The sequence below is a fragment of the Tubulanus polymorphus genome, chromosome 8, assembly GCF_964204645.1.
Source record: "Tubulanus polymorphus chromosome 8, tnTubPoly1.2, whole genome shotgun sequence".
Taxonomy (NCBI): Eukaryota; Metazoa; Nemertea; class Palaeonemertea; order Tubulaniformes; family Tubulanidae; genus Tubulanus; species Tubulanus polymorphus.
This window is the reverse complement of record NC_134032.1, coordinates 6788330-6798144: the sequence shown is the minus strand read 5'-3', so window position 1 is coordinate 6798144 and position 9815 is coordinate 6788330. Positions and strand designations below refer to the sequence as shown.

The 9815-nt window shown below is 38.0% G+C and overlaps 1 long non-coding RNA gene across 1 annotated transcript; it reads left to right on the top strand.

The window, feature by feature from the left end:
- The first annotated feature begins 651 nt into the window (after window positions 1-651).
- On the top strand, window positions 652-3529 carry LOC141909569 (uncharacterized). Its single transcript, XR_012619760.1, has 3 exons — window positions 652-705; window positions 2967-3120; window positions 3487-3529. It is a non-coding gene; the product is annotated as an uncharacterized LOC141909569 (long non-coding RNA).
- The last annotated feature ends 6286 nt before the right edge of the window (window positions 3530-9815 follow it).

The window sequence follows — 9815 nt, the reverse complement described above, 5'->3', positions numbered from 1 at the left end:
TGTATTTTCATCCTAAGAAGAATAGAAACTATTATTCCTCAGAATATGGCACCGGTTTATTTGCTGTAATCCATCATTGCTTGTGATCCTTGATGAAATAAGCTCATGATAGGCTATGATGCGAATCCTGCAAATTTTTCAGGGAGAAGTAACCTCGAAAGATGATGTTGATGAGTAACAGTAACAATGATGAGATTTATTGAATTGGTATAATAAATAAAATAGGATAAACATCTATTTAGTCAATAAATAAGAAGTCAACATATTATCATCAATAACAAATAAATCAACATTTTCTCATATAAATCAACAATATTAAGATATTCTTTTATAATTCAATCAGTTTAATAATTACAATATTTACACTTTTGTTGACTATACACAGTCTTATTCCTGTGTAATTATTTACAATATTTACAATTGTGTTGACTGTACACTGGGTCTTCTTCCTGTGTGATAATTTACAATATTCACACTTGTGTTGACTATTTATAATATTTACAAAAGTAAGGTATCGGTTCCATGCAAAGTACATTGCAAAACATTTGTTATCTATAGGTAAATGGAAAGAGTGATGGAAATAAAAGAATAGTTCATTTAGCAGACGCAAAGCCGGACTTGAAAACAAATGATTATACAACCAATGTCTGCTGTTGTTGCTGAATCAGCACTTTTTCACATTTTTGAGCATTTCAAGGGAGAAAGGTTTGTAGGTAAATATCAACGTTTTAACTAATAGTCTTGATATTTGATTGTTGTTTACACAGTCATTTAAGACACATGTTGAATTAGGATTTCTGTGAGATGGATAAGTAAGTGATGAGTTATATTATGTTTCATAGGGTTTAGATTTTAGATATAGACCTTAATGTATCATTTCTTTGTCATACGCTGTAGACTGAGTGATAACACTTGGCAATGTATTTCCATCACCAACACTTTAAATGCAGCAGTTTTTGTCAGCACAATACCATATACATTTTTTTCAATTTGATATTTACTATGTTTAATAATTTGAATTCACATAATTTTCATTTGATTGATATAATTACAGTTTGCATGATTGTCTTTTGATCGAAAAATAATTTCAGTTTTCATAATTTTAATCACATTCATTTTTTATTTCAGATCAGATGCATCATGTTTCGGATAGAATTTACTGCAACTTTCCCGTTTGAGCTGATTGGCAAAAAAAACTCTGAAGGTGTTGAGAATTGAATATAAGTGCCGCTCGCTCCGTTGTGTTTCAAAATCTGCAGAAGGAAATCTGCATTTCAAAATTATGCTTGCCTTCGAGACCCTGCTCAGAAAAGATACCAATGGATTTCCACCTTCGGAGGAATCGAGGAACCCCGAAGACAAGCACGTGGATTTTTGGAGTGATGGCTTGATTGGGAAAGTGTGCGGGAAACTTTTCACCGAATTCATGACACAACTTGCACATGTGTTCTATTTCGAGAGGTGACAAAAATCTTGCTGCATTTAAAAAGTGATGGATCTTGCTGAACCTGGCATAAAGATCATAGAAATGAGCGTAATCATTTGTTTGATCTTTAACCACAGACAGCAGCTTTGCAGGGGCGTCCACTTTGTCATTGATGAGGAACATCCGTCGAATATGATTCCCAATAAAACACATAGAATGGTATGCCTGTCTCTGAACATGGAGATCATCTTCAAGCACTCGGTTAAGTTCCGTCTCGCAGGGGCCCATCAGTGATTTCACTTGTGTGAAAACGCAGGTGAGTTCCTGTTGAGAGGAAGAAAGACGGGCTTGGAGTGATCTCACACGCTCAGTTTGCATCACCACCTTTGTTGAATTGCTGGAAATCATCTTCTCCGGCGATAGTCCTTCATCAATGCATTGCGGACAGACGTAGTCAACTGTCACATCCGGTACATTTTCAGTGAAACCAGCATATTGATAATGTAGCCATTTGTGACAAAGGTCGCATTCGATCCAATCAATCACCCTTGTATGGTTATCTGAGTTTAGAACGCAGATCACTGCATCGCAAGGGTCATTGATGGGTTTATGGTGTCTCGTTTCGCAAATTTTCAGGTGTTTTCTAAGTGATTCCAATTGAAACATTTCGCTCTTCACCTCATCGTCTAAAGAAGCTACTTGTGCACTGAGCGTCTGCCACTTAGCGAACAGCTCGGGATCTCTAGTAGATAATGAATTTTGATCGAGCTCAGCACATAAATTTTCAAGTAGCTGGAATAATGTTAATCCAATGCCTAAAGATAAATGAAGGGGGCGGTACCAAATTGGATGAGATTGTCGATGGGGAAGAGCAATGAATTGGATATACTGTTTATTCCTTCGTTGGAGGTATCAGTTCCAGAAATGTGGCTGTCAAAGTCTGCCAGATAGGTCGAAACGGTTCTTTGCTCGAACTGACACTCAGGGTTTTCCAAAGTACCTCCAACAAGCATTGGTGTATGGGGAGATCCATCCCTACGCCTGAGATTTGCGAGTTTAACGAGACACCACAAACAAGGGAATGCGCCTGAAGCTCCAATATGGCCCATAGCATTGCATAACCAGCAGTAATCTCCGATTATGAACTTACTTATGTTGAAAATATGCTGCTTGCCCTCTTTGTCCTGAATTTGAATTGAATTTCGTTCGAAAAATTGCTCAGAATAAGAGCTGAAAATGGTCCTAATGTTTTCCGAGGAGTCGTAGGCTTCAAAGAAGGCGAGCAGTACCGTTTGATCAATGCTATTGGGTGTACTAGAGTTGACGACTGAAAACGCCAGTTTAGTACTCGTACCCCCTATACACAGTCTTATTCCTGTGTAATTATTTACAATATTTACAATTGTGTTGACTGTACACTGGGTCTTATTCCTGTGTAATAATTTGCAATATTCACGCTTGTGTCGAAAATTTATAATATTTACAAAAGTAAGGTATCGGTTCCATGCAAAATACATTGCGAAACATTTGTTATCTATAGGTAAATGGAAATAGTGATGGAAATAAAAGAATAGTTCATTTAGCAGACGCAAGGCTGGACTTGAAAACAAATGATTATACAACCAATGTCTGCTGTTGTTGCTGAATCAGCACTTATCCGTATTTTTGAGCATTTCAAGGGAGAAAGTTTTTAGGTAAATATCACGTTTTAACTTATAGTCTTGATATTTGACATGTTGAATTAGGATTTCTGTGAAATGGATAAGTAAATGATGAGTTATAATATGTTTCATAGGGTTTAGATTTTAGATAAAAACTTTAATGTATCATTTCTTTGTCATACCCTGTGGACTGAGTGATAACACTTGGAAATGTATTTCCATCACCAACACTTTAAATGCAGCAGTTTTTGTCACCAAAATACCATATACATTTTTTTCAATTTGATATTAACTATGATTAATAATTTGAATTCACATGATTTTCATTTGATTGATAAAATTACAGTTTGCATGATTGTCTTTTGATCGAAAAATAATTTCAGTTTTCATAATTTAAAGATACCAATGGATTTCCACCTTCGGAGGAATCGAGGAACCCCGAAGACAAGCACGTGGATTTTTGGAGTGATGGCTTGATTGGGAAAGTGTGCGGGAAACTTTTCACCGAATTCATGACACAACTTGCACATGTGTTCTATTTCGAGAGGTGACAAAAATCTTGCTGCATTTAAAAAGTGATGGATCTTGCTGAACCTGGCATAAAGATCATAGAAATGAGCGTAATCATTTGTTTGATCTTTAACCACAGACAGCAGCTTTGCAGGGGCGTCCACTTTGTCATTGATGAGGAACATCCGTCGAATATGATTCCCAATAAAACACATAGAATGGTATGCCTGTCTCTGAACATGGAGATCATCTTCAAGCACTCGGTTAAGTTCCGTCTCGCAGGGGCCCATCAGTGATTTCACTTGTGTGAAAACGCAGGTGAGTTCCTGTCGAGAGGAAGAAAGACGGGCTTGGAGTGATCTCACACGCTCAGTTTGCATCGCCACCTTTGTTGAATTGCTGGGAATCATCTTCTCCGGCGATAGTCCTTCATCAATGCATTGCGGACAGACGTAGTCGACTGTCACATCCGGTACATTTTCGAGGAAACCAGCACATTGATAATGTAGCCATTTGTGACAAAGGTTGCATTCGATCCAATCAATCACCCTTGTATGGTTATCAGCGTTTAGAACGCAGATCACTGCATCGCAAGGGTCATTGATGGGTTTATGGTGTCTCGTTTCGCAAATTTTCAGGTGTTTTCTAAGTGATTCTAATTAAAACATTTCGCTCTTCACCTCATCATCTAAAGAAGCTACTTGTGCACTGAGCGTCTGCCACTTAACGAACAGCTCGGGATCTCTAGTAGATAATGAATTTTGATCGAGCTCAGCACATAAATTTTCAAGTAGCTGGAATAATGTTAATCCAATGCCTAAAGATAAATGAAGGGGGGCGGTACTAATTGGTTGAGATTGTCGATGAGGAAGAGCAATGAATTGGATATACTGTTTATTCCTTTGTTGGAGGTGTCAGTTCCGGAATTGTGGCTGTCAAAGTCTGCCAGATAGGTCGAAACGGTTCTTTACTCGAACTGACACTCAGGGTTTCCCAAAGTACCCCTCCAACAAGCATTGGTGTATGGGGAGATCCATCCCTTCGCCCGAGATTTGCGAGTTTAACGAGACACCACAAACAAGGGAATGCGCCTGAAGCTCCAATATGGCCCATAGCATTGCATAACCAGCAGTAATCTCCGATTATGAACTTACTTATGTTGAAAATATGCTGCTTGCCCTCTTTGTCCTGAATTTGAATTGAATTTAGTTCGAAAAATTGCTCAGAATAAGAGCTGAAAATGGTCCGAATGTTTTCCGAGGAGTCGTAGGCTTCAAAGAAGGCGAGCAGTACCGTTTGATCAATGCTATTGGGTGTACTAGAGTTGACGACTGAAAACGCCAGTTTAGTACTCGTACCCCCTATACACAGTCTTATTCCTGTGTAATTATTTACAATATTTACAATTGTGTTGACTGTACACTGGGTCTTATTCCTGTGTAATAATTTACAATATTCACGCTTGTGTCGAAAATTTATAATATTTACAAAAGTAAGGTATCGGTTCCATGCAAAATACATTGCGAAACATTTGTTATCTATAGGTAAATGGAAATAGTGATGGAAATAAAAGAATAGTTCATTTAGCAGACGCAAGGCTGGACTTGAAAACAGATGATTATACAACCAATGTCTGCTGTTGTTGCTGAATCAGCACTTATCCGTATTTTTGAGCATTTCAAGGGAGAAAGTTTTTAGGTAAATATCAACGTTTTAACTAATAGTCTTGATATTTGACATGTTGAATTAGGATTTCTGTGAGATGGATAAGTATATGATGAGTTATATTATGTTTCATAGGGTTTAGATTTTAGATAAAAACTTTAATGTATCATTTCTTTGTCATACCCTGTGGACTGAGTGATAACACTTGGAAATGTATTTCCATCACCAACACTTTAATTGCAGCAGTTTTTGTCACCAAAATACCATATACATTTTTTTCAATTTGATATTAACTATGATTAATAATTTGAATTCACATGATTTTCATTTGATTGATAAAATTACAGTTTGCATGATTGTCTTTTGATCGAAAAATAATTTCAGTTTTCATAATTTAAAGATACCAATGGATTTCCACCTTCGGAGGAATCGAGGAACCCCGAAGACAAGCACGTGGATTTTTGGAGTGATGGCTTGATTGGGAAAGTGTGCTGGAAACTTTTCACCGAATTCATGACACAACTTGCACATGTGTTCTATTTCGAGAGGTGACAAAAATCTTGCTGCATTTAAAAAGTGATGGATCTTGCTGAACCTGGCATAAAGATCATAGGAATGAGCGTAATCATTTGTTTGATCTTTAACCACAGACAGCAGCTTTGCAGGGGCGTCCACTTTGTCATTGATGAGGAACATCCGTCGAATATGATTCCCAATAAAACACATAGAATGGTATGCCTGTCTCTGAACATGGAGATCATCTTCAAGCACTCGGTTAAGTTCCGTCTCGCAGGGGCCCATCAGTGATTTCACTTGTGTGAAAACGCTGGTGAGTTCCTGTCGAGAAGAAGAAAGACGGGCTTGAAGTGATCTCACACGCTCAGTTTGCATCGCCACCTTTGTTGAATTGCTGGAAATCATCTTCTCCGGCGATAGTCCTTCATCAATGCATTGCGGACAGACGTAGTCGACTGTCACATCCGGTACTTTTTCGATGAAACCAGCACATTGATAATGTAGCCATTTGTAAAAAAGGTCGCATTCGATCCAATCAATCACCCTTGTATGGTTATCAGCGTTTAGAACGCAGATCACTGCATCGCAAGGGTCATTGATGGGTTTATGGTGTCTCGTTTCGCAAATTTTCAGGTGTTTTCTAAGTGATTCTAATTAAAACATTTCGCTCTTCACCTCATCATCTAAAGAAGCTACTTGTGCACTGAGCGTCTGCCACTTAACGAACAGCTCGGGATCTCTAGTAGATAATGAATTTTGATCGAGCTCAGCACATAAATTTTCAAGTAGCTGGAATAATGTTAATCCAATGCCTAAAGATAAATGAAGGGGGGCGGTACTAATTGGTTGAGATTGTCGATGAGGAAGAGCAATGAATTGGATATACTGTTTATTCCTTTGTTGGAGGTGTCAGTTCCGGAATTGTGGCTGTCAAAGTCTGCCAGATAGGTCGAAACGGTTCTTTACTCGAACTGACACTCAGGGTTTCCCAAAGTACCCCTCCAACAAGCATTGGTGTATGGGGAGATCCATCCCTTCGCCCGAGATTTGCGAGTTTAACGAGACACCACAAACAAGGGAATGCGCCTGAAGCTCCAATATGGCCCATAGCATTGCATAACCAGCAGTAATCTCCGATTATGAACTTACTTATGTTGAAAATATGCTGCTTGCCCTCTTTGTCCTGAATTTGAATTGAATTTAGTTCGAAAAATTGCTCAGAATAAGAGCTGAAAATGGTCCGAATGTTTTCCGAGGAGTCGTAGGCTTCAAAGAAGGCGAGCAGTACCGTTTGATCAATGCTATTGGGTGTACTAGAGTTGACGACTGAAAACGCCAGTTTAGTACTCGTACCCCCTATACACAGTCTTATTCCTGTGTAATTATTTACAATATTTACAATTGTGTTGACTGTACACTGGGTCTTATTCCTGTGTAATAATTTACAATATTCACGCTTGTGTCGAAAATTTATAATATTTACAAAAGTAAGGTATCGGTTCCATGCAAAATACATTGCGAAACATTTGTTATCTATAGGTAAATGGAAATAGTGATGGAAATAAAAGAATAGTTCATTTAGCAGACGCAAGGCTGGACTTGAAAACAGATGATTATACAATCAATGTCTGCTGTTGTTGCTAAATCAGCACTTATCCGTATTTTTGAGCATTTCAAGGGAGAAAGTTTTTAGGTAAATATCAACGTTTTAACTAATAGTCTTGATATTTGACATGTTGAATTAGGATTTCTGTGAGATGGATAAGTATATGATGAGTTATATTATGTTTCATAGGGTTTAGATTTTAGATAAAAACTTTAATGTATCATTTCTTTGTCATACCCTGTGGACTGAGTGATAACACTTGGAAATGTATTTCCATCACCAACACTTTAATTGCAGCAGTTTTTGTCACCAAAATACCATATACATTTTTTTCAATTTGATATTAACTATGATTAATAATTTGAATTCACATGATTTTCATTTGATTGATAAAATTACAGTTTGCATGATTGTCTTTTGATCGAAAAATAATTTCAGTTTTCATAATTTAAAGATACCAATGGATTTCCACCTTCGGAGGAATCGAGGAACCCCGAAGACAAGCACGTGGATTTTTGGAGTGATGGCTTGATTGGGAAAGTGTGCTGGAAACTTTTCACCGAATTCATGACACAACTTGCACATGTGTTCTATTTCGAGAGGTGACAAAAATCTTGCTGCATTTAAAAAGTGATGGATCTTGCTGAACCTGGCATAAAGATCATAGGAATGAGCGTAATCATTTGTTTGATCTTTAACCACAGACAGCAGCTTTGCAGGGGCGTCCACTTTGTCATTGATGAGGAACATCCGTCGAATATGATTCCCAATAAAACACATAGAATGGTATGCCTGTCTCTGAACATGGAGATCATCTTCAAGCACTCGGTTAAGTTCCGTCTCGCAGGGGCCCATCAGTGATTTCACTTGTGTGAAAACGCTGGTGAGTTCCTGTCGAGAAGAAGAAAGACGGGCTTGAAGTGATCTCACACGCTCAGTTTGCATCGCCACCTTTGTTGAATTGCTGGAAATCATCTTCTCCGGCGATAGTCCTTCATCAATGCATTGCGGACAGACGTAGTCGACTGTCACATCCGGTACTTTTTCGATGAAACCAGCACATTGATAATGTAGCCATTTGTAAAAAAGGTCGCATTCGATCCAATCAATCACCCTTGTATGGTTATCTGCGTTTAGAATGCAGATCACTGCATCGCAAGGGTCATTGATGGGTTTATGGTGTCTCGTTTCGCAAATTTTTAGGTGTTTTCTAAGTGATTCTAATTAAAACATTTCGCTCTTCACCTCATCATCTGAAGAAGCTACTTGTGCACTGAGCGTCTGCCACTTAACGAACAGCTCGGGATCTCTAGTAGATAATGAATTTTGATCGAGCTCAGCACATAAATTTTCAAGTAGCTGGAATAATGTTAATCCAATGCCTAAAGATAAATGAAGGGGGGCGGTACTAATTGGTTGAGATTGTCGATGAGGAAGAGCAATGAATTGGATATACTGTTTATTCCTTTGTTGGAGGTGTCAGTTCCGGAATTGTGGCTGTCAAAGTCTGCCAGATAGGTCGAAACGGTTCTTTGCTCGAACTGACACTCAGGGTTTTCCAAAGTACCCCTCCAACAAGCATTGGTGTATGGGGAGATCCATCCCTTCGCCCGAGATTTGCGAGTTTAACGAGACACCACAAACAAGGGAATGCGCCTGAAGCTCCAATATGGCCCATAGCATTGCATAACCAGCAGTAATCTCCGATTATGAACTTACTTATGTTGAAAATATGCTGCTTGCCCTCTTTGTCCTGAATTTGAATTGAATTTAGTTCGAAAAATTGCTCAGAATAAGAGCTGAAAATGGTCCGAATGTTTTCCGAGGAGTCGTAGGCGTCAATGAAGGCGAGCAGTACCGTTTGATCAATGCTATTGGGTGTACTAGAGTTGACGACGGAAAACGCCAGTTTAGTACTCGTACCCCCTATACACAGTCTTATTCCTATGTAATTATTTACAATATTTACAATTGTGATGACTGTACACTGTGTCTTATTCCTGTGTAATAATTTACAATATTCACACTGGTGTTGACCATTTATAATATTTACAAAAGTAAGGTATCGGTTCCATGCAAAATACATTGCAAAACATTTGTTATCTATCGGTAAATGGAAAGAGTGATGGAAATAAAAGAATAGTTCATTTAGCAGACGCAGGCTGGACTTGAAAACAAATGATTATACAACCAATGTCTGCTGTTGTTGCTGAATCAGCACTTATCTGTATTTTTTAGCATTTCAAGGGAGAAAGTTTTTAGGTAAATATCAACGTTTTAACTTATAGTCTTGATATTTGATTGTTGTTTACAAAGTCATTTAAGACACATGTTGAATTAGGATTTCTGTGAGATGGATAAGTAAATGATGAGTTATATTATGTTTCATAGGGTTTAGATTTTAGTTAAAGACCTTAATGTATCATTTCTT